A 21278-nucleotide genomic window follows, 5' to 3' on the forward strand; every position below is an offset into this window, starting at 1 on the left:
ACCTTTTTTCCTGCAGCAAATTGCATTTTGCGTGTAAAAGATTTTAATGGCATTTTTTATGTGTTTTGAGGTTTTCTTTTTTTTTCAGGATAATAGGAAAGTATGACAGTTTTATTCCTGGAGTGCAACTGTGATGCAACTTACATGCGACTTTACACTCTCTGGCACACAAATCGCATCAAAGCCACATCAATGTTTCAGCAAAGTAGTGCAGGAATCTTTATGTATCCAAAGTCACACGTTAGGGTTAGGGTTCATGGTAATCAGAAGGGTTAGTGGTAAATTTTAGCATTAAGGTTAGTGGTAATTTTTAGGGTTAGTGGTAATGGTTAGGGTTAGTGGTAATGGTTAGGGTTAAGGTTAGTGGTAATTGTTAGGGTTAGCAGTAATCATTAGGGTTAGGGTTAACGGTAATTGTTAGGGTTAGCAGTAATCATTAGGGTTAGTGTTAATGGTTAGGGTTAGCGGTAATCAGTAGGGTTAAGGTTAGCAATAATGGTTAGGGTTAGGATTAGCAGTAATCATTAGGGTTAGTGATAATCAGTAGGGTTAAGGTTAGCAATAATGGTTAGGGTTAGCGCTAATCATTAGGGTTAAGGTTATCGGTAATTGTTAGGGTTAGCAGTAATCATTAGGGCTAGGGTTAGCGGTAATGGTTAGGGTTGGCAGTAATTGTTAGGGTTAGCTGTAATCATTAGGGCTAGGGTTAGCTGTAATGATTAGTGTTAGCAGTAATTGTTAGGGTTAGCAGTAATCATTAGGGCTAGGGTTAGTGGTAATGGTTAGGATTAGTGGTAATTGTAAAGATTAGCAGTAATCATTAGGGTTAGTGGTAATGGTTAGCGCTAATTGTTAGAGTTAGCAGTAATCATTAGGGTTAGGGTTAGTGGTAATGGTTAGGGTTAGCAGTAATCATTAGGGTTAGAGTTAGTAGTTAGGTTTAGGGTTAGTGGTCATTTTTTGAGTTAGCAGCAATAATTAGGGTTAGTGGTAATGGCTAGGGTTAGCAGTAATCATTAGGGTTAGGGGTTAGGTGTAGGGTTAGTGGTAATTTTTAGGGTTAGCAGTAATCATTAGGGTTAGTGGTAATGGTTAGGGTTTTCAGTAATTGTTAGAGTTAGCAGTAATCATTAGGGTTAGGATTAGTGGTTAGGGTTAGCAGTAATTGTTAGGGTTAGCAGTAATCATTAGGGTTAGGGTTCGCGATAATTGTTAGGGTTAGCAATAATCATTAGGGTTAGGGTTAGTGGTAATTGTTAAGGTTAGCAGTAATTATTACAGTTAGGGTTAAGCTTAATGGTAATTGTTAGGGTTAGAAAACAAACCCCAACTCTAACCCTAGCTCTTAACATTATCCCTAACATGCAACTTTGGACATCTAAAGGTTCCTGTACTAGTTTGATGTGCCTTTGATGGTGCCCTTGATGCAACTTGAGTGCCAGAGACTGTAAAGGCACATCAAAGTCACACTCCATGAACAGGACTGTCATTCTTTCCTATTAGGAAAAAAAAACGCAAAGGGCATCGAAAACACACCGCAAAACGTGCTGGAAAAACACATCAGTCGCAACACACATGGGGTGAACCTAGCCTTAGGCTGGGTTCGCACTGCAGCACAGAGCGGCTCACAGCAGGAGTCCAGTGCGTCTCCATTCACCATTTTAGGTCTGATTTTAGCCCAAATTTTGGGCTGAATTCGGACCAGAAACAGACCAAAAGATGCACAGCAGAGATGTGTTAACCAGCTCCATAAAGAGCCGGTCACAATCTCCTGCAATGCGAATTGTATGCAGGGAAACCTGCATCCAATTTGCACTGGTGTGAATCCAGACTTAAGGTAGTATTAAGCCTTCAGCGTTTTTTAACTTTAGATTTCTGTCTACACCCTGTTCCAAATTATTATGACAATGTTATTTTTCTCATTTACCTAAATAATTGATGTAAACAACAGTCAGCATAATTCTCATGTTATCAACTATTAAGAGTACAATTCAAATTTTTAAATTTTATTGAACAAACATCCTAATGATAACAGTTTTTTTTTTCAAAATAAAAAACTTACAATGCACTGTTCCAAATTATTTCGCACAGTACATTTCAAAACACTTTATAGGTTGTAAAGAACTGAAAATTGTAATTTGTTGTGTTTGCAGAATTTTTACTGAAATCAAAAGCTATTGCAATCAATCTTTGAACAACATTTTAACTTTTTAAACATTTTAATAGATCACGTTACATTAACGTAGGACCTCTTATTTGATTGCAGCTTCGCATGTCTTGCATCCATTGAACTTGTGAGTTTTTGGACAGTTTCTGCTTGAATTTGTTTGCAATATGTCAGAATAGCCTCCTGGAGCTGCTGTTTGGATGTAAACTGCTTCCCACCCTCATAGATCTTTTGCTTGAGGATGCTCCAAAGGTTCTCAATAGGATTGAGGTCAGGGGAGGATGGAGGCCACACCATGACTTTCTCTCCTTTTATCCCCATAGCAGCCATTGATGCAGAGGTATTCTTTGCAGCATGAGATGGTGCATTGTCATGCATGAAGATGATTTTATTACGGAAATCATAGTTCTTCCTTCTGTACCAGGGAAGGAAGTGGTCAGTCAGGAACTCCATATACTTTGCAGAGGTCATCTTTACACCTTCTGGGACCCTAAAGGGGCCAACCAGCTCTCTACCCATGATTCCAGCCCAAAACATGACTCTCCCACCGCCTTGCTGACGTCGCAGCCTTGTTGGAACAGGCTGGCCGGCCACCAACCATCCACTACTCCATCCATCTGGACCATCCAGGGTTGCACGGCACTCATCAGTGAACAGGACTGTTTGAAAATTAGTCTTCATGTATTTTTCTGCCCAATGCAGACGTTTCTGCTTGTGAGCATTGGTTAGTGGTGGCCGAATGGAAGGTTTATGCACAGTTGCAAGACTCTGGAGGAATCTACACCTTGATGTCCGTGGGACTCCAGAGGCACCAGCAGCTTCAAATATCTGTTTGCTGCTATGTAATGGTGTTTTAGCAGCTGCTCTCGTGATCAGATGCATGGATCTGGCAGAAATCTTCCTCAATGTGCCTTTATCTGCACGAAACCCGTCTGTGCTCTGAATCAGCCACAAGTCTCTTAATAGTGAGATGATCACGCTTACGTTTTCGTGAAATAGCTAATGCTTTCATACCTCGTCCAAGGCATTTCACTCTTTTCGGCAGCAGAGAGATCCTTTTTCTTCCCCATATTGCTTGAAAATGGTGCTCTGCTTAATAATCTGGAACACCCTCCTTTAGTCGTTTTTCCTTTAATTGGGCTCACCTGGCAATCTAATTATCACAGGTGTCCGAGATTGTGTTCAGTGATCAAAAGAGCCCTGAGACACAATGCCATCCATGAGTTAAACTGAAAAACAAAATATTTAATCTTTGTGACACTGAAATAGAATTAGCATAATTACAAATTACACTTTTTGGGAAACATTACATTGTGACATTACATTGATCAGTGCTATAAAAATGCACTGATCAATGTAAAAAATGGCCGCTACTGAATGCCTGAGGAAGGGGCACGCATGCCCCGAATGCGAACCGCCGCCCACTCACCCGACCATCCGTGCATGCCGCCGATCCCAGTCCCCACCATCCAGAAGCATTGTGCACCAACAGTGTGGTTGGAGGAAAGACAGGATCGCGGACACACGTTTACAACAGCATTGGACTTCCACCCTCCCCCACCCTTTCACATGAAAAATATTTGCATGCTGCACTTAGCGGGCGCTGTTCTCTTGTCCTTTTTGCATTCCTGGGACATGATCTGTCAGAATGGGGATCCGCCTTGTTTACAAAGGCAGAACCCCATCCTGCCTCTGTACTATGTGATCGCGGATTGCCGGCAGAGTCCGCCCGACCCACAGGCACGCTCCCGCAGCGTGCAGCAGCCATGAGTGCCCGTGCCGACATACAACGACAGCAATTCGCCCAGGGGAGCCAACCTGCTGCAGTACAACTGTGGCAGCTGATCTAAAAGTGGTTAAAGGAAAAAACAAAGTAACATACTAAAACGAGTTGCTAAAATACACCTTTGAAACATAAAAAAATACCACAAAAAAAACCCCCCCTCTCCTTAACAACTTGCCCAACTGAGAATAACCGGTGCAAATACAAATGTGGACGGTTTTCCCAAGCAACCACAGTTTAGAAACATGGAGGTTAGTTGCTATCGGCAGTAGCTGTTTTTCTCGGCCAATGTTTTCGGACATATAAAAAAAAAAAAAAACAATTATGGGGTAGTAAGAAGGAATTAAACGAAAGAGTAGAAACCTCACGAAAGAAAAGCTAACCATAACCACCAATCGGCATCTCTCTTAGCATCACAGGTTAGAAAATAAAAGAGCAGCTGCCTAGTTTCTATGGAAACTTGTTCCTCTTTCAGACACTTTAAGGCCCATTATTTACAAGGATTTTAGTAGGAGAGGCTCAAGGTTCACGGTGAGACAAATGCTTCCCTGATGGCCAATTTGAGCCACCTCCCCAAAGTACTTCTGGAGGCTCTCTCTCCCTTGGGCGATCTAGAAAAGAGGATGAACAAAGAGTTTGACTGCCTGAAATCTTTGGTCACGTCTGAGTTTTACACCTCTAGATAATGCAGAAAACACCTTTTTACGTCTAATGTATGGAAAGCTTCCTCTCCTTGGTTAGCTGAAGTTGCACAAAAGGTAAGTAACACTATTTCTTGAGTGCAATGAAGAGATTTTCGGGAGAAAACCCAGGTCTGTTTTGAGGACTATTGGGACCAAAAACATAACTAAAAAAGGTTCAGCGACTGACAGAGCCAGAATTTCACTTATTTTTTGGGCTGAATTAATCGTTACTAAAAAAATTGTTTTGAAATAAAAAACTTAAATCAGGCTTCCTCTAAGGGCTCAAACTGACCTTTTGTGAGACCCTGTAAGAAAAAAGATAAATTCAATTTGGGAAAAACTTCAAGGAATGCACGCCAGTGCCCTAAAAAATCTAACAATCAAGATAATATTCTCTCCAGGAAAACTGACAAAGCTGCCACTTGAGTCTTGAGAGTACTTATTGCTAAGCCCTTCTCCATTCCCTGATGGAGGAACTCTAAAACCAAGACAATCTTCTTCATCTGATGCCCTTTAGGTGAACACCAGGAATTGTAGCATTTCCACACCTTCAGGTATATTGCCCTGGTCATGCTCTTCCTACTTGAAAGGAGGGTGGCTAGGAGTTTGTCAGAAAGCTCCTTTGCTTTTAAGAGATCTTTGGAAACCAAGCTGTTAATTTTAGACACTCTGTCTCTGGATAATTCAGGGGTCATTGGACTAGAAGATCCCTCCTGTCTGGCAGCCTCCAGGATTGCTCTGGATGAAGATGAGGAACTGCAATCAGATTCATTGTCATCATCATCCTCCTCTTCATCATCGTCATCCTCCTTCTCTTCATCTTGATACTGTTTGTAGGAAACACATAGGTCAGTACTAAATACTTTTCAGATACCTTTAGAAAAAATAGTCAAAAATCAGCTCACCTCCTCCCCATCCTCGCTGTCTTCTTCACTACTAGACGCAGAGGAGTCCTTATCCTCATCATCGTCACCATCCTTATTATCATCATTATCCTGAAATTAAGGTGGTAATTTAGTAATACCAAACAATCCCCAAAGGCTCTTAATCTAATCCATGGCCTGCCAAGGTAAAGGTGCTCAACCAGTTGTGACAAACTCCCAGGTGCTAGTGAGACTTTGCCCTACTATGTAATAATCTACTGTATGTACCTAAGTAATAAAACTCTGGGACTCCCAAGTTGGGTGACTCACGTGTTGTGCAGAGCAGGACAGATATCCTTTCCTTCACCCCCATAAAGATATGTTCGGCTGGTGGGAGTGAAGAATATAACTGGTACTTTGGAGTATGAAGGAACACATACCATGTGATTGGGCTAGGCCAATCACAAGTGCTGTCACAGGATGAGAGTCCAAAGTTTTGTGTAAACTGCCACTTGAATGGCTCATCGCTTACACAAGGTTGCTTCTTCTCTTTCCAGCATCTGAACATGACAGCAAGGGAGGAAACAGAAGTTGGGAACGTGCTACTGGGCATAGGTGAATGTGCTGATTTGCCATGTTTATTACTGGCGGCAACCAGAAATTGTGCTCTCAGAAATGAGGGAATTTTCTCCTACTTCCTCTTATGTCTTTGGGACAGGAAATAGAAAAAAAAAAAAAAATATATATATATATATATATATATATATATATATAAATCACTTACAGATTTGTTCTGGGATGTTGCCTTGGATATGGGGTTACGTCCCTTCAGCTTCGTAGTACTCTAGCGCAACATAAATATGGGCGATAAGCCTGAACTATCTTCCCCACTATGTCAAAAATTATTTCTTGTCAAGTTGGCATACTCACACTAGAAATCTTCTCTTTGTAGGGGGGTACGTTCTTAAGATGACAGACTCTGCAAGGAAAGTGGAAAGGTTATCTTAAGGTTGGAGGACAAGTAAGAAGAAGCACAGCTGGCCTACAAGAGGCCAAAGAAAAAGGCTTACCTTCATCCAGTTTACGAGCTGCATGCGTTAGATTCTCTGTTGATCTTCTGCCTGCTTTTGATATTTTTTCTGGCTTGGGGAAAGCCGTTGCCAGCAACTTTCGATTTCCACCATCCGCTCCTTCACGGGAAGGTGGTTTAACTCTCAATTTGACAACAACTCCTGGCAGAGCTTTGCAGAGACACAGGATTCATGCCTTCCCTTCTGTTTGACAACAACTCCTGGCAGAGCTTTGCAGAGACACAGGATGCATGCCTTCCCTCCTGTTAAAACGGCAATCTGCCTTGTATATATAGGCAAACCTCCCTTCTGCCTCTCTGCTAGATCAATGGTGGGTGCTAGCGGACATTGAGTCCACGGTACCTGCCGCTGGGCCTCTGCTGTGTGTGATCACATATGAATTTACATGATCCGGCACACATGTAGCAGTAAAACTGCTATGGGGCGGACCTGAAGTGATTAATATGAATGGAAATAAAAGAATCATGTAAAATAACATCCTCCATAAAAATTACCAACTCACCTTTTTTTATTACCCGGCACTAGTTTCGATATCCTGAGTGCTGCTTCAAAAAAGCTAAGATAAATGCAGTGTGCAAGAAGATCTTATCTATTGTATAAGTATAACCCGTCGTGCTACCACAGAGAACAGACACACATGTATGTCAAACAGTTTTGTTCCGCTCACTCTTTATTGTGGAAGCTGCCTTGTATATATGTAGAGCTATAGAGGAAGTTCATTTTTACTTATCTTAGCTTCCCTAAAAGGAAATATTCAAGTGTATGTGTGTGTGTGTGTCTATATATATATATATATATATATATATACACACACACACGCTCTTCTATAGAGATGGGCCAAACCCCCCCCCCCCCCCCGGTCGCGAAAGTTCGGACCCGAACCACGAACCCCGTTTAAGTCTATGGGATCCGAACTTGAAAAATCAAAAGTCCCCATTTTAAAGGCTAATGCCCTGTACACACGGTTGGACATTCTGATGACAAAATCCATCAGATTTTTTCTGACAGATTTTGGCCCAAATTTGTCTTGCATACACACGGTCGCACAAAGTTGTCGGAAAATCCAATCATTCAGAACGAGGTGACGTAAACCCTGTACGATGGGATTATAAATAGCTTTCGTCTCGTAATTTATTCTGAGCATGCGTGGCACTTTGCACATCGGAATTGCCTACATAGGATCGGAATTTAAACTATCGGATTTTGTAATCGGAAAATTTTAGATCTAGCTCTCAAACTTTGTGTGTCGGAAATTCCGACGGAAAAAGTCAGATGGAGCCCCCACACGATCGGATTTTCCGACAACACGATCTGATCACACATTTTCCATCGGAAAGTCCGACCAGTTAATGACCATAAAAAGGGTATGGGGGTCTGGTCTGGGTACTGCCCTTGTGGACATGAACCAATGCAAAAAAAAACTATTAAAAATATAATTTTAAAGGAGCAATGATTTTTATGATGCTGGCCGTCATATGATACTCATATGACGGCCAGGCAGCGCGGCTCTCGTTCTGGGCAAGCGTTATATGACATCCGTCCATTTAAACAGGGAATGCGTGCGATCGTGTGCGCGCATCCCTGTACCTACCGTATCACGTAGACACCGCTCGCCACCGAGGGGGGGTGAACAGCCATTTGGTATGGCTGTTTACCACGTGATCAGCCATGATGAAGTCACGGCTGATCATAGGTGGTACCGCCCCCCTTTGCACGGCGCTAGCATGCTGTGCATGCACGTAGGGTGGCGGCATGTTACCGGGAACACTGCTCGTCACTGACGCTGGTAAACAGCCATTGGCCGGTGGCTGTTTACCACATGATCGGCTGAGATCCTTTCACAGCCGATCACTAAATGCCAACAAACCGCGGAAACGAGATGTTACACCAATCACACTGATTGCCCCCCCCCAATAAAGAGGACCTGTCACCACCCATCAAAGTACCTGTCACAGTTCATCTGAGTACCTGTCAGTCCATATAAGTACCTGTCACAGTTCATCAGAGTACCTGAGTACCTGTCACAGTTCATAAGAATACCCGAGTACCTGTCACAGTCCATCAGAGTACCCGAGTACCTATCACAGTCCATCTGAGTACCCGAGTACCTGTCACAGTCATTCTGAGTACTTGTCACAGTCCATCTGAGTACCCGAATACCTGTCAGAGTTCATCTGAGTACCCAAGTACCTGTCACAGTCCATATGAGTACATGAGTAACTGTCACAGTCCTTAAGAGTGCTAGAGTACCTGTCACAGTTCATATGAGTACCGAATATCTGAGTACCTGTCATCGCCCTTCAGAGTACCCGAATACCAGTCACCAGCCCATGAGAGTACCCGAGTACCTGTCACAAGGCCATCAGAGTACCCGAGTGCCTGTCACCAGGCCATCAGAGTACCCGTGTACCTGTCACCAGGCCATAAGTGTACCCGAGTGCCTGTCACCAGGCCATCAGAGTACCCGAGTACCTGTCACCAGGCCATAAGTGTACCCAAGTACCTGTCACCGGGCCATCAGAGTACCAGAGTACCTATCATCAGCCCATCAGAGTACCCGAGTGCCTGTCACCAGGCCATCAGAGTACCCGAGTACCTGCCACCAGGCCATAAGTGTACCCAAGTACCTGTCACCGGGCCATCAGAGTACCAGAGTACCTATCATCAGCCCATCAGAGTACCCGAGTACCTGTCACAAGGCCATGAGAGTACCCGAGTGCCTGTCACCAGGCCATCAGAGTACCCGAGTACCTGTCACAAGGCCATCAGAGTACCCGAGTGCCTGTCACCAGGCCATCAGAGTACCCGAGTACCTGCCACCAGGCCATAAGTGTACCCAAGTACCTGTCACCGGGCCATCAGAGTACCAGAGTACCTATCATCAGCCCATCAGAGTACCCGAGTACCTGTCACAAGGCCATGAGAGTACCCGAGTGCCTGTCACCAGGCCATCAGAGTACCCGAGTACCTGTCACAAGGCCATCAGAGTACCCGAGTGCCTGTCACCAGGCCATCAGAGTACCCGAGTACCTGTCACCAGGCCATAAGTGTACCCAAGTACCTGTCACCGGGCCATCAGAGTACCAGAGTACCTATCATCAGCCCATCAGAGTAACCGAGTGCCTGTCACCAGCCTATCAGAGTAACCGAGTACCTGTCACCAGCCCATCAGAGTCCCAGAGTACCTGTCTGCAACTCATCACTTTACCTGAGTACCTGTCTTCAGCCCATCAGAGTACCCGAGTACCTATCTGCAGTCCATCAGAGTACCTGAGTACCTATTTGCAGCCCATGCCCCATAGAATATAACTTGGGGTGTTTGCTTTCCAAAATGGGGTCATTTTGTGGGTAATTCCACTGGGCTGGTGCTCAAGGACCTTCAAAAGTGTGATAGGTAGGAATGAAATGAGATGTGTAATTTATGCTCCTAGAACGCCTGAAGGTACTACTTCAGTGTTGGACCTCTGTATGTGGCCAGGCTATGTAAAAGTCTCACACATGTGGTATCATCATACTCGGGAAGAGTAGCAGAATGTATTTTGGGGTGTCATTTTTACTAAATACATGCTATGTGTTAGAAATATCTTATAAATTGACAACTTTGTGAAAAAAAAAGCATTTTCATTTTTTTCCCACATGTTCAAAAAACTTCTGGAAAAAAATTAACTGTTCAAAAGACTCATTATGCATCATAAATTATACATTGGGGTGTTTTCTTTCCAAAATGGGTCATTTTGTGGGCAATGCCATTGTCTTGGTGCTCCAGGGCCTTCAAAAGTGTAATAGGTGGTTGAGAAATTAGATACCGTATATACTCGAGTATAGGCCGACCCGAATATAAGCCGAGGCCCCCAATTTACCCCCAAAAAAACTGGCAAACTTATTGACTCGTGTATAAGCCGAGGGTAAGACATGCCTGTCCATCCCTGTGTGTGTGTCCGTCCATCCCTGTGTGTCCGTCCATCCCTGTGTGTCCGTCCATCCATCCCTGTGTGTGTGTGTGTGTCCATCCATCCATCCATCCCTGTGTGTGTGTGTCTCCATCCATCCATCCATCCATCCCTGTGTGTGTGTGTCTCCATCCATCCATCCATCCCTGTGTGTGTGTGTATCCATCCGTGTGTGTGTGTGTGTGTGTGTGTGTGTGTGTGTGTGTGTGTGTGTGTGTGTGTCCAGCCTACCTGTGTCCCGAGCCTTTGTCCCGAGCCTCCGTCCCGTGCCGAGCCTCCTTGCCTCCGTGCCTCGCCGCCGTGCCTTGCCTCCGTCCCGTCCCGTGCCGTGCCTTGCCTTGCCTCCGTCCCGTGCCCTCTTCGTTCGTCGGCGCCTCGGCGGCCATTGTAAAATTCAAAAGCTGCGCCGCCGCCTTCGCCTGTGATAGGCGGAACACTGAATTTCCCAGCAGCCTGTGTTCCGCCTATCACGTACATCGTATCATCCTCGTCCGTAGTACGAGGATGATACGATGTCCGTGATAGGCGGAACACAGGCTGCTGGGAAATTCAGTGTTCCGCCTATCACAGGCGAAGGCGGAGCCGGAGGCGCGGCTTTTGAAATATAGAATGGCCGCTGTCTGTCTGCTCGACACGCTGATCGAGCGGGCAGACAGCGATGACTCGAGTATAAGCCGAGGGGGGCACTTTCAGCCTCAAAAAAGAGGCTGAAAATCTCGGCTTATACTCGAGTATATACGGTATGTCATTTATGCTCGTAGAACGTCTGAAGGTGCTACTTCAATGTTGGTCCTTTGTATGTGGCCAGTCTGTGTAAAAGTCTCACACATGTGGTATCGCCATACTCAGGAAGAGTAGCAGAATGTATTTTGGGGTGTAATTTGTTGTATACATATGCTGTGTGTGAGAAATAACTTGATATGACAACTTTGTAAAAAAAGAAAATAAATAATAATCTTCATTTTGCAAAGAATTGTGGGGAAAAAAAACTTAAAAAAACTCACCATGCTACTTACTTAATACCTTGGAATGTCTACTTTCTAAAAATGGGTCATTTGGGGGATATTTGTACTTTCCTGACTTGTTAGTGTCTCAAGAAATGAGATTCACCTGATCTACTGAAGGCCTGATCATTCTGGTTATTTTTACCAAAGATATGTAGCAGTATAAATTTTGGCCAAAATGTATGAAGAAAAATTAATAATTAGCAAAATGTTATGACAGAAACAAAGAAAAAGGCATTTTTTCACAAAATGTATGGTCTTTTATATTTATAGCACAAAAAATAAAAAACCCACTAGTGATTAAATACCACCAATGAAAGCTCTATTTGTGTGAAAAGTGCAAGTTTCAGATGGGTACAGTGTTGCACGACTGAGTAATTGTCACTCAAACTGTGAGAGCGCTGAAAGCTGAAAATTGGTCTGGGCAGGAAGGGGGAGATGTAAGTGTACTGTATTGAGGTGGTTAAAGTGAAACAATAAAAATGAAAAGTTCATTTAAATATAGTGCGGGTTCCCTTAGTCTGCCTGTAAAGTGGCGCATCTGTGTCATGTATAGCAGTGGTCATCAACCCTTGCCCACTAACAGGCCAGGTTTTATGTATTACCTTGGGGAGCTGCAGACTAGAATACTGCAATCACTGAGCAGCAAATGATATCACCTGCTATGTATTTCAGTTATCTTGCAAACCTGGCCTGTTAGTGGGCCCTGAGGACAGGGTTGATGACCACTGATGTATAGAACCTGCTGCAGCAAAACTGACATTTATAAAGAAAAAAAAATACATTTAAATTGATTTTCCCTGCATGCTTTATTTAGTAAACAATGGCTTGGGGAGTCAGTCTGTATGATGAGGCCACAATTTAGTGCACACGTAACAAAATTAGAGATTTTTTGGATAGGTCCTGGTGTCTCTTTGGCAGACTTTGGATGGAAATAACAAAATTTTGCACTACAGTGAGGAAGCCTTATGTAAAGAAGCCAAATTACAATACACTGAGGCCAAGAGTAACATTTTTATTTTAGATAGTCTGGTGTCTCTTTGGCAGACTTTGGATAGAAGTAACAGGCACAGAAAAATTGAGCGTTGGGTGTTGGTGGTGCCTTCACACCATAACCCGAGGTACACTTGGTGAAAGCAAAAATTGGCCTTGCTGTAAAAAAACTGTGGCTGGGGGAACATGACTGCCAATTTGTTGTTTATCAGCATTCTCCCCTCTTTGTAAGCTCATGTTACTCCCTTTCTCTACCTCAGAACCAACATCAGAATCAAGTAATGTCTGTGCATGCTCAAGAAGCAAGTGGCTGATGTGTTCAAATAACTAAGCTGATTCCTCCATGCCTGATGCTGTGGCTATAGCAGGAATAGCTGTGGACAAGGACACAGACTAAGCCACTCTGGCAGCTGTGGTGGACTGTGTACTAGTGTCAGCTTGGTTCATAGAGGACGAGGATAGTTTAGTAAGCCAATCCACCACCCCTTTTGCATGCTGTGGCTGAATAGCACGGGCAATATCACTTACAGAGACAAATGTGCCCTGCCCGAGGACCACATCCACCTTTGCCTGTGGACACATATGCTGCTGGCCCCCTCATAGTGGCATAGTAACGTCTGCCTCTCCTTGTTGGCCTCCCACACGTGATGGGGAGGGCTTATTACCTACATTTAATAGAAACTGGAAAATGTGTGATTTGATGCACTTTATTGAATGAAAAGTGGTGTTTGGTGCTCTTTAAATTGAGGACCGACGCTGACAGAAATGTAAAATCTATAAAAAATTAAATAAAAAAGGGGACACCAGCATCACAGTCACCAAAAAAAAAAAATGTTATGTAATGCTGTTAAACACTGCACTGACACACTACACTATACTTACACACTATACTACACTGACACACTACACTAACACTCTACACTCAGAGTCCCAATAAGTGAACACACTAACTTGCTAGTAGAAAACTGAGACCTGCTCTATCTCCACTCCAACAACACTGCAAAAGGTTCCTATGGGAAGGAACCTTTATAGTGTAGGGTGGGACCAGTGGCGGCTGGTGCTCTATTTTTTTTGGGGGGGGGGGGCAGAAAACAAACCATGAACCCCCCCTCATTCAGTTGGTTGGTCAGTCAAACCTCCACCCCTCCATCACTAGATCAGTGGACAAACCTGACTGCATGACACAGCGGGAGACACCCGCTGTTTTAGTAATCACAGGTACAGCTGCAGATGGGCAAAGTGAGGCTGTAGAATCCGTTCCACGGAGGCGCCCGTGTGAAAGGGGCCTATGATTATTCTGTGTCAAAAGCAGCACCAGCACAAACAGCCTGTGTTATCATCGTTTTGCCCCGCTATTCTCCAAAGGGATCTGCCACGGGTTCCATCTATTCCGGACGTGACCTTACTGACAGCCCGGAAGTAACAGCAGCAACCCGACCTCAATGCATTTCACCAATAGGCGTCATCAGGAAGTCCCCACATTTTTTAAGTTTGTAAGCACAAGTATAATAGTAGTGCCTAACTTTATATTTTTAAGCTTGTACAGGTAGATGCAAAAGCAGCAACTGCACGGCCACATGTAACTGCATGTCAAAATTTGGTATGCGGGCAGGAGCATGGATTCAAATGCAGACTACTGTATGTGCACTCAGATCCATAAGCCTGCTCCTGCCCGATGCTCAAAGTTTGACATGCAGCCGCTGTGTCTATACCCCCCCCCCCAGCGCACCTCCATAGCCATCAGCATATCTCAATATTCCCCAGCACACCTCTGTACCCTTCAGCATGCCTTTGTACCCAGCAGACTTCCAGAACCCTCAGCACATCTCCGTACCCCCAAACAAGCACTCATATCCCCAGCACATCACTTTACCCTCAGAACCCCTCCAAACCACAGCAGCGCACCTCCATACCCCCAAAACACTTCTGTACCCCCCCAGCACACCTCTTTATCCTTCCCTGCATACCTCCGTATTACCCCATCACACCTTTGTACCCCCAGCACACTTATGTATACACTATACTGTACATTAAATATTTTTCCCCAAAGTGTTTGTTGTCTCAGAAGTTTCAAGTTTTCCTGTTCCAACATGACTGCGGACTAGTGCACAAACCATGGTCCATAAAGACATGGATGAGCGAGTTTGGGGTGGTGCACAGTCATGTTGGAACAGGAAGAGACCATCCCCAAACTGTTGGGAGCATGATATTGTCTGAAATATCTTGCTATGCTGACGCCTTATGAGTTTCCTTCACTGGAACTAAGGGGCCAAGTCTAACCCCTGAAAAACAACCCCACACCATAATCCCCCTCCACTAAATGATTTGGACCAGTGCACAAAACAAGGTCCATAAAGACATGGATAAGCGAGTTTGAGGTGGAGGAACTCGACTGGCCTGCAGAGTCTTGACCTCAACCTGATAGAATGGGATGAATTAGAACGGAGACTATGAGCTAGACCTTCTCATCCAAGATCAGTGCCTGACCTCACCAATGCACTTCTTGAAGAATGCTCAAACATTCCCATAGACACACTCCCAAACCTCGTGGACAGCCTTCCCAGAAGAGTTGAAGCTGCTATAGCTGCAAAGGATGGGCCAACTCAATATTAAACCCTACGAACTAAAACTGGGATGCCATTAAAGTTCATGTGAGTGTAAAGGCAGGTGTCCCAATACTTTTGACAATACTTCAATTGACTTTTAACCCCTTGCTGTCGTAAAGGGGTTAAAAAAAAATTAAGAAAAAAAATGATAGTGATTTAATATTACATAGAGCTATGTGTTTTTTAAATATGCCTGGAGTTCAGCTTAAGCCATATGGATCAGTATCGCAGCCAGACACCCACCCAGCATTTTCAGAAGGAAAAGTAACTTACAATATTCTTTATTTTGCTACTGAAAGAACATGTAATGCCGCATACACACGACCGGACTTTTCGAGGGACTAGGTCCGACGGTCTTTCCGACTGACTTTCCGAATGAACGGACTTGGCCACACACAATCACACCAAAGTCCGACGGATTTGAACGTGATGACGTACGACTGGACTAGAATAAGGAAGTTCATAGCCAGTAGCCAATAGCTGCCCTAGCGTTGGTTTTTGTCCGTCGGACTACCATACACACAAACGGATTTCTCGGCCCGGCGGAGTTCCGGTGGAAAAATTTAAAACATGTTCTATTTCTAAAGTCCGCCGGATTTTTGGCAAGCAAAGGTACGATGGAGCCCACACAAGATCAAATTGTCTGACGGACTCGTTCAGTCGGACCTTTGCTGTCAAAAAGTCCGGTCGTGTATACGCGGCATTAAACTTCCTTCTGGTCCAGGCCATTTTTTAGTTTTCAGCCCTCCGAATAAATCAGTGTATGTTATTTAGTCTGTAGGAGTCATAGATTTTACAAATAGTGGTAGATATAGTGTATTAGAAAATTGATCAATCCTGATCTACTGACTGCTTATCTCATTTCTTGAGGCCCTAAAATACTAGGACAGCGCAAACACCTCCAAAATGACCCATTTTTGGAAAGAAGACAGTCCAATGTATTTAGTAGGAGGCATGGTGAGATTTTTAAAGTTGTAATTTTTTGTCATAGAATTTTAGAAAATTAAAAAAAGTTACTAAAATATGATTTTATTTCACAAAGATTTCATTTTACCGTATATACTCGAGTATAGGCCGACCCGAATATAAGCCGAGGCCCCCAATTTACCCCCAAAAAAACTGGCAAACTTATTGACTCGTGTATAAGCCGAGGGTGAGACATGCTTGTCCATCCCTGTGTGTGTGTCCGTCCATCCCTGTGTGTCCGTCCATCCCTGTGTGTCCGTCCATCCCTGTGTGTCCGTCCATCCATCCCTGTGTGTGTGTGTGTCCATCCATCCATCCATCCCTGTGTGTGTGTGTCTCCATCCATCCATCCATCCATCCCTGTGTGTGTGTGTCTCCATCCATCCATCCATCCATCCCTGTGTGTGTGTGTGTCTCCATCCATCCATCCCTGTGTGTGTGTGTGTCTCCATCCATCCATCCCTGTGTGTGTCTCCGTGTGTGTGTGTGTGTGTGTGTGTGTGTGTGTGTGTGTGTGTGTGTGTGTGTGTGTGTGTGTGTCCAGCCTACCTTTGTCCCGAGCCTCCGTCCCGTGCCTTGCCTCCGTCCCGTGCCGTGACTTGCCTCCTTGCATCCGTCCCGTGTCGTGCCGTGCCGCCGCCGTCCCGTCCCGTCCCGTGCCGTGCCTTCCCTTGCCTCCGTCCCGTGCCCTCTTCGTCGGCGGCCATTGTAAATTTTAAAAGCAGCGCCGCCGCCTTCGCCTGTGATAGGCGGAACACTGAATTTCCCAGCAGCCTGTGTTCCGCCTATCACAGACGTCGTATCATCCTCGTCCGTAGTACGAGGATGATACGATGTCCGTGATAGGCGGAACACAGGCTGCTGGGAAATTCAGTGTTCCGCCTATCACAGGCGAAGGCGGAGCCGGAGGCGCGGCTTTTGAATAGAATGGCCGCTGTCTGTCTGCTCGACACGCTGATCGAGCGGGCAGACAGCGGTGACTCGAGTATAAGCCGAGGGGGGCACTTTCAGCCTCAAAAAAGAGGCTGAAAATCTCGGCTTATACTCGAGTATATACGGTAAGTTGTTTGCCACACACAGTATGGGCATATTTAGACTTACACCCCAAAACACATTCTTCTACTACCCAGTATGAGTGGGACTTGTTCACAGCTGAGATGCATATAGGAGGCCAAAATCCAAGGAGCACTTTCAGGCTTTCAAAGGGCATATGTAATGCTACAAATTATTTTCTTACTAGCGATAACATTTCTTGAGGCCCAGCAGTGCCAGGATAGAAGAATCTCCCACAAAATAACCCCATTTTGCCCACTAAATCCTCCAATGTATTTAATTGGATGCATGGTAAGTCTATTGAAGATCACATATTTGGACACAAGTTTTTGAAAAACAAAGAAAGAAAATGAAATTGTACTTTTTACACATGGCTATGAATTAATAGGATAATTTGAATAAGGGGGGGTATTTGGGACTTTATATAAAGCACATAGTGTATGTGCTTTCATCCCTGGTTCAAGTAAACAAAAAGGAGGGCTGGGACTGTAATCTAAAGTTACACTAAACACAGCAGGAAAGGACAGGATTGCCAGTCCATACAATCATACTCTATTTTATGTAAGTACGCATGCAATCCTGTCCTTTCCTGCTGTGTTTAGTGTAACATTAGATTACAATTACACTCTGTTTTTTGTAGATATCCTTGAGCATTCACCCCTGAGGAAGTGTCTATACACAAAACGCGTAGGGAATTTAGGATGCAGCCATGCAGTTGTGCTCATAAGTTTACATACCCTGGCAGATTTTCAAAGAATATGAATGTTAACACAAAAACTTTTCTTTCATTCATGGTTAGCGTTTTGTTGAAGCCATTTATTGTCAATCAACTGTGTTTTACTCTTTATAAATCATAATGACAACAGGAACTACCTAAATGACCCTAATCAAAAGTTTACACACCCCAGTTCATAATACCGTGTATTTCCCCCTTTAACATCAATGACGGCTTGAAGTCTTTTGTGGTATTTGTGGATGAGGTGTTTTATCTTCTCAGATGGTAAAGCTGCCCATTCTTCTTGGCAAAAACCCTCCAGTTCCTGTAAATTCTTGGGCTGTTTTGCATGAATTTCATGTTTGAGATCTCCCCAGAGTGACTCAATGATATTGAGGTCAGCAGATTTAGATGGCCACTCCAGAACCTTCACTTTATTCTGCTGTAGCCCATGACAGGTCGACTTGGCCTTGTGTTTTGGATCATTTTCATGTTGGAATGTCCAAGTACGTCCCATGCCCAGCTTCCTGGCGGATAAATACAAATGTTCCTCCAGTATTTTTTGATAACATACTGCATTCATCTTGCCATCAGTTTTGACCAAATTTCCTGTGCCTTTGTAGCTCACCCCCCCCCCCCCCCAAAACATCAGCAATCCACCTCCGTGTTTCACAGTAGAAATGGTGTACCTTTCATCATAGGCCTTGTTGACTCCTCTCCAAATGTAGCGTTTATGGTTGTGGCCAAAAAGCTCAATTGTGGTCTCATCACTCCAAATGACTTTGTGCCAAAAGGTTTGAGGCTCGTCTCTGTGCTGTTTGGCGTATTGTAAGTGGGATACTTTGTGGCATTTGCGTAGTAATGGCTTTCTTCTGGTGACTCGACCATGCAGCCCATCTTTCTTCAAGTGCCTCCTTATTGTGCATCTTAAAACAACCACACCACATGTTTTCAGAGAGCCCTGTATTTCACCTGAAATTATTTGTGGGTTCTTCTTTGTGTCCCGAAACAATTTTCCTGGCAGTTGTGGATGAAATTTTAGTTGGACTACCTGACCGGGGTTTGGTTTCAACAGAACCCCTCATTTTCCACTTCTTGATTAGAGTTTGAACACTGCTGATTGTCATTCGCAATTCCTTGGATATCTTTTTACATCCCTTTCCTGTTTTATACAGTTCAACTACCTTTCCCCATGACTCAGAATCCAGAAACGTCATTGCAGCACTGGATGAAAGATGCAAGGGTCTGTCAGGAGTCCAGAAACTCATTGACCTTTTATACACACACACTAATTACAAGCAAACAGATCACAGGTGAGGATGGTTACTTTTAATAGCCATTCAAACTTGTGTCAACTTGTGTGCATGTTATCAGCCAAAATCACCAGGGTGTGTAAACTTTTGATCAGGGTTATTTGGGTAGTTTCTGTTGCCATTATGATTTAAAGAGTAAACACAGTTGATTGATAATAAATGGCTTTAGCCAAAAACTAACCATGGGTGAAGGAAAAGTTTTTATATTCTCTGAAAAATGGCCAAGAAATCATAAATTCTGTCAGGGTATGCAAACTTATGAGAACAACTGTATGCCTTTAATAGGATTGAACTTTATTGCCTATATATGATTTGTATACACATATTGTTTTTCATATATACAGGATCTCACAAAAGTGAGTACACCCCTCACATTTTTGTAAATATTTTACTATATCTTTTCATGTGACAACACTGAAGAAATGACACTTTGCTACAATGTAAAGTAGTGAGTGTACAGCTTGTATAACAGTGGAAATTTGCCGTCCCCTCAAAATAACTCAACACACAGCCATTAATGTTTGAACTGCTGGCAACAAAAGTGAGTACACCCCTAAATGAAAATGTCCAAATTTGGCCCAAAGTGTCAATACTTTGTGTGGCCACCATTATTTTCCAGCACTACCTTAACCCTCTTGGGCATGGAGTTCACCAGAGCTTCACAGGTTGCTGTGGATGTTAGAGAGCTTGCGCTCCTCCACCTGCTGTTTAACCGGTTCCCGACCAGTGCACCCCGATGTACGTCGGCAGAATGGTACAGGCAGGCATATTGGCGTACAGGTACGTCCAATCTTCAGTGCCGCCCTGCCATCGCGAGCGCGCCGTCGGTGGCGCGCTCGCGTGCCAGTCATGACCCCCGTGAGTCCGGTCATGGGTCCTGCGGACTCGATCTCCGCAGGCATACCCGCGATCGTCTCACGGGACAGCTGAATGGAGAAATGCCGTTGTAAACAGCATTTCTCCATTCTGCCTAGCAACTAGTGAAGCTGATCTCTGCTCCATGTGATTGGAGCAGAGATCAGTGTTCACTAAATGAAAGCCCAACCCCCCCACAGTTAGTAACACACCCCTAGGAACACTTAACCCCTACACTGCCACCCACAGGTTAACCCCTTCACTGCCATTTACACAGGAATCACTGCATTTATATAGCAGTGATTGCTGTATAACTGACAATGGTCCCAAAAATGTGTCAAAAATGTCCGATGTGTCCACCATAATGTCGCAGTCACAATAAAAAAAAAAAAAAAAAAAAAAAAAAAAAAATCGCCGATCGCCGCCATTACTAGTAAAAAAAAAAATTATAAAAAATTATTAATAAAAATGCCATAAAACTATCCCTATTTTGTAAATGCTATAACTTTTGCGCAAACCAATCAATAATCGCTTATTGCGATTTTTTTTTAACCAAAAATATGTAGAAGAATACGTATCGGCCTAAACTGAGGGGAAAAAAATGATTTTTTATATATTTTTGGGGGATATTTATTATAACAAAACGTAAAAAATAATGTGTTTTTTTCAAAATTGTCGCTCTATTTTTGTTTATAGCGCAAAAAATAAAAACCACAGAGGTGATCAAATACCACCAAAAGAAAGTTCCATTTGTGGGAAAAAAAAGGACGTCAGTTTTGTTTGGGAGCCATGTCGCACGACCGCGCAATTGTCAGTTAAAGCAACGCAGTGCCGAATCGCAAAAAGTGGTCTGGTCTTTGACCAGCAAAATGGTCCGATCTGTAAGTGGTTAAGGATGCCCCACAGATGCTCAATAGGGTTTAGGTCTGGAGACATGCTTGGCCAGGCCATTACCATAACCCTCAGCTTTTTTTTTTAGCAGTGGTCAGCTTGGAGGCGTGTTTTGGGTCGTTATGTTGAAATACTGCCCTGTGGCCCATCCTCTGCCGTAATGCTGGCAGCACTCATATGTCTATTTCCTAAAGACAATCTCTGGATATGACGCTGAGCACGTGCGCTCAACTTCTTTGGTCAGCCATGGCGAGGCCTGTTCTGAGTGGAACCTGTCCTGTTAAATCATTGTATGGTCTTGGCCACCGCGCTGCAGCTCAGTTTCAGGGTCTAGCCAATCTTTTT

General features: G+C 44.0%; 1 long non-coding RNA gene across 1 annotated transcript; it reads right to left on the reverse strand.

Moving 5' to 3' along the window:
* Positions 1–1990: 1990 nt before the first annotated feature.
* On the reverse strand, positions 1991–7273 carry LOC143935883 (uncharacterized). The gene is made up of 3 exons (XR_013263585.1): positions 6427–7273; positions 5539–5628; positions 1991–5460 (listed from the first exon to the last, which is right to left on the reverse strand). It is a non-coding gene; the product is annotated as an uncharacterized LOC143935883 (long non-coding RNA).
* Between the last annotated feature and the right edge of the window lie 14005 nt (positions 7274–21278).

The sequence above is a fragment of the Lithobates pipiens genome, unplaced genomic scaffold (assembly GCF_037356315.1).
Source record: "Lithobates pipiens isolate NorthernLeopardFrog02 unplaced genomic scaffold, aLitPip1_a1.2 Scaffold_28, whole genome shotgun sequence".
NCBI lineage: Eukaryota > Metazoa > Chordata > Amphibia > Anura > Ranidae > Lithobates > Lithobates pipiens.